The sequence below is a fragment of the Erinaceus europaeus genome, chromosome 8 (assembly GCF_950295315.1).
Source record: "Erinaceus europaeus chromosome 8, mEriEur2.1, whole genome shotgun sequence".
NCBI lineage: Eukaryota > Metazoa > Chordata > Mammalia > Eulipotyphla > Erinaceidae > Erinaceus > Erinaceus europaeus.
The window spans coordinates 14,178,086-14,182,932 of NC_080169.1; the positions used below are offsets into that span (position 1 = coordinate 14,178,086).

Consider the following 4,847-nt stretch of genomic DNA (forward strand, 5'->3'; position numbering starts at 1 on the left):
TATTAAAAAAAAAGGAGATTACCCTTTATTATCAGGTAGAGCCAATGCAATCACCAGTGGGATTTTTTTTTTTGTCATTGGGGCTTTAATACTCCTGGTCAACTTTTTTTTTTTTTCATTTAGAAAGAAGTAGAGATAAAAACAGAGGGAGAGACACCATGTATCAAAGCTTCCTCCAAAGCAGTGGGAGTCAGACTCTAACTTAGGCTCTTTACACATGCCAAAGCAAGTGGACTATCCAAGTGAGCTATTTTGTAGACCTAACTACAACGGTTCTTAAAAGAGAAAAATAGTGTGGCCCAGGAGCTATCACAGTGGCTAGAGCACTGAACTTAAAATCATGAGATCCTAAGTTTGATCCCTGGCATTGCATATGCTATGCTAGAAATAAATAATACTGTCTAGAAGTTGAAAAACAAGATCAGAAGAGCAAACACTCGGCAGAACTTGGACTGTAGTTGGTGTATTTCACCAAATTCAAAGACTGAGGTGGGTAGGCAGGGAGAGTACAGGTCCTGGAAAAGGATGACAGAGGACCTAGTGGGAGTTGTATTGTTATGTGGAAAACTGAGAAATGTTATGTATGTACAAGCTATTGTATCCACTGTCAAATGTAAAACATTAATCCCCCAATAAAGTAAACACATTAATCCCCCAATAAAGTAAACACACACACACACACAAAACAAGAGAAAAAAATTATTCTTGGGTTTTGCATTAGTTGTCTGTTTCATTGCAACAAACTACAACAAGTTCAGTGACTTAAACAGTAAACATTATCATTTTTAAATTTTATTTATTTATTTATTTATTTATTTATTTATTTATTTTACCAGAGCACTGTTCAGCTCTGGCTTATGGCTGTGCGGAGATTGAATCTGGGGATTTGGAGCCTCAGGCATGAGAGTCCCTTTGCATAACCATTATGCTATCTACACTCCGCCCTCCTTTTTCTCTTTTAAAAAATTTCCCTACCTTATTGGAGGGATTAATGGTTTACAATACAGTTGTTGATACATAGGTGCAACCTTCTACCTCCCCATGTTGCTGTCTGCAAGACACTCTCTCCTCCAACCTAAGTCCTTTTCCATCATAAATCCTTTTTTTTTTTTTCCCCACAGTGAAAGATCACTATAGAGAAAGTTACAGAAATGTTTTAGAAGACATTAAAGGAAGTCTAGGTTGGGGGCCCGGGTGGCAGCGCAGCAGGTTAATGTGCATAGTGTGGTGCACAAGGATCGGTGTAAGGATCTCGGTTGGAGCCCCTGGCTCCCCAACCTGCAGGGGGGTCACTTCACAAGTGCTGAAGCAGGTCTGCAGGTGTCTATCTATCCCCTTGTCTGTTTTCCCCTCCTCTCTTGATTTCTCTCTGTCCTATCTAATAATAACAACAACAGGGGCAACAAAAGTGAGAAAAATGGCTTCCAGGAGCAGTGGATTCATAGTGCAGGCACAGAGCCCCAGCAACAAATCTGGAGACAAAAAAAAAAAAAAGGAAATCTAGGTCAATGATGTTTTGGCATGTATTATCTGATATTAAAGCTGATGTGTATACTACTTTAGGAAAAAAGAAAAGAAAATCTAAATAAACAGCTGGAAGGTATTCATAATGATGTAAATTCTCACTAAATTATAAAATCAATGGAACACCTATAAAATCTTAAATTTTTGGTGAAATTAGGCAAGCTTATTCTAAAACATACAAAGTGATGCAAAAACCCAAAAGTAACCACAGTCTTGTTGAGGAACAAGTCGAAATTTGCGTGTTTCAATAAGTGGCATTATAGGACAGAAAAATGGGTCAGTGGAGAAACCCTAAGTGAATCCATATGTGTACAGGGCCAGGAGGTAAGAACTGTTGCTGTCACATGCCAGTGGGAAAAGTTTAGATTTTTTTTTTCCTCAGATAGTTCTGGGGAATTGAGAAGCCATAGAGGAAGATAGGATATCCAACTGCATACCATCTATAAGTATCTATGTTAAGTAAAGGCCTAAATGTGAGGGGGGAAATGCATAAGTCATTTAGAAGGCATTATAGACATCACCATACTTTGGTAGAGATGGATCTCCCAAATGAGACCAAAAATTTCAAAACCACAAAAAAGATGAATTCAGTATATTAAAAGTAAGGACTTGAGCTCATGAAAGTATCCCATAAAGAAGCTGGAAAGATGAGTCACACACTTCGAATAGTAAGGGAGTTTGACAATGTAATGAAACTATTCAGCCTGGAAACAATGTAAGTCACTTATGTTTATAGTCCATGAAGAGGAGCAAGTCACATGGTTCCACCTGAAAGAAAATGGAGCATAGGGAGTCGGGCAGTAGCACAGCAGGTTAAGCGCACATGACGCAAAGCGCAAGGACTGGTGTAAGAGCCCGGTTCAAGTCCCCGGCTCCCCACCTACAGAGTAGTCGCTTCCCAGGCGGTGAAGCAGGTCTATCTTTCTCTCCCCCTCGCTGTCTTCCCCTCCTCTCTCCATTTCTCTCTGTCCTATCCAACAACAGCGACATCAATAACAACAACAATAACTACAACAATGAAAAACAACAAGAGCAACAAAAGAGAAAATAAATAAATATTAAAAAAAAAAAAAGAAAATGGAGCATGTCTCTTACTGTGAAGAAGGCTGAATGGAAAGTGGTAAGAAACTGAGGTCTCTTCCACTCCTAGTACAATAGGTCCTATCCTATAGGTCACTGATAATTTTCACTATCATGTTCTGTACATGCCTAATGAATATATGGTGACTGGGAATATGAGTCACATGACAGAACATTTATAAAAAAATTTATCATGACAGGAAAAATGACATAAATCAGTATGAAATGATCCAGCATGGTCATAGAGGAGAATGCTCTAAGATCTTAACTACACAACAACAAACACAACACTAAAATAATAAAGGCAGCAGAAGAATATAGGCAATATGATCCCAGTTACAAAAAATTGCAAAACCAAATCAAAGTATTTATGAAGGATATATACACGTATTTCTTAAAGATATACATAAGAAACTGACATAAAATTTAGCATAATGATTCCCTCTGGAATGGAATGACAAAGATAGCATTTGAGAGGGAGAAACAGGGGGCTCTGGGAATTAGTGTCCAATGTGTTTACCAGGGAGGTGAAAACTTAGTTCTTTGCCTCTCTTCAGAAATTGAGATGTTGAATTTAGGCCCAGGTGATGTGAATTGTCAAAAGCATGACTTCTGGGGAAAGAAAGATACTTTTGGCACAAATTCAGCAAACCAATAAAGAATTCTTTCCTTCTTGTTCTTTAGAATTTAGCTTGCCATTTCAGACCTGCTGATTAATCATAGTATGTTTCTGGCAGCCATCCAGGCCAGATCCTTTTAAAGTGGTTGAAATACCTTCAGCACCATGGACAGCAGCTCACAGCTGGCTGTGGAGAAACACAGAAGAATCTCAACCAGGTTCAGAAAGGCAGAGGTTTTCAATATCATGGATTAAACCACCAGCAAAGCTGGTAACAGACCATGAATAGAACCCAGCTCTCATAATAATTAACCTAGTGCTTATTCTGTTGACCCTGATTTTGTTTGGATGAAAGAACTGGAACCTTTCCATGAACCAGGAAGTCTCTTGAGTGACTTCTCTGTGTGTAGTTTCTGTTTTTTGCTATTGAAAGCTTGGACTGTGCAGCTAGTTCTCAGCATGGTTTAGATCCAGACTCTGTCCCCTCCACCCCAGAAGTTACTACTCCTCTTCAAATCTCAGTGTCAATCATATTATTCCCCCATAGAATTGCAGTGAGAATTCAATTCCATACGCTCAGTGCTGCATCTTGTACATAAGTGCTCAATTAAAAAAATTAAAACATTCCATCAGCCTTTCCCTGGTGGATTTCAAATCTGAAAGGAATTGGTTTTATGGTTGAAATATGCTAAAACAATATTACCTCTTCAAACCTGTTTTGATAATAAATTCCACAAAATACACTTATAAAACCTTGATATTTTCTAACAGGTATTAAAGCTCTCTGGGATGTTTCAGTTCTTACCAGTCCTATTTATTATATTCCCCTGATCATTTCCTAACATGTCCTTACTTCTTTTGTACCAAGAGATGATCAGAGAAAAAGGGGTGACAATAGGCCTGCCTGAGTGTCCCCAGGGCCAAAAGTAATCATGTTACATTTCTGCAATTCATCTGAAGAATAGTTCTCTTTCCTTTGGTTAGTTGCAAATTTCTACATGCTAGTAATTATTAAGAGAATTTTACCTGTCTCCAGAAGTGCCATTGGTCTATAGTTTTCTTATTTTGTATGATTTGTAGTGTACAGAATGAATAAAGGAACTTCACTTCTGCCTTTACTATGACCCCCAAATAGTTTAAGCACTATTTAGATGATTAATTCTTTAGAAACTAGGTAAAACTCAGCTGTGAGCCTGTCTGATTCTGGTGCCTTTTCCTTGATAGATCTCTGGTCACCTTCTAATCTCTTGTATGGTAATTGGTCTATTAAAATTTTCATATTTTTTCATGGACTGATTTTGGTAATTTACTTTTACTAGAAACTCATCTATTTCCCTGAGGTTTTCAATTTGTCATCACAGACTTTCATGTAATATTCTCTCATAATTATTTTTATCTCTCCTGTATCTTTAGTTATATTGGTATGTCTGCCTTCACATTCCTAATCTTGTCTAATTTTACACTCTCTTCATTCTCCATAATTGGACTCATGAGAGTTTTTTTTCTCATTTTATTAGTCATTTCAAAGAATGAGTTTTTGCATTTCTTTTACTATTTAAAATTTCTCTATTTCATCAACTTCAGTTCTTATCTTTATGAATCATTCCCTCTCTCATGTTTATCT

At 37.5% G+C, this 4,847-nt stretch overlaps 1 non-coding gene across 1 annotated transcript; it reads left to right on the top strand.

The window, feature by feature from the left end:
- The first annotated feature begins 1,503 nt into the window (after positions 1-1,503).
- Positions 1,504-1,584, top strand: LOC132540080 (small nucleolar RNA SNORD45). Its single transcript, XR_009551345.1, has one exon. It is a non-coding gene; the product is annotated as a small nucleolar RNA SNORD45 (small nucleolar RNA).
- Positions 1,585-4,847: the final 3,263 nt, after the last annotated feature.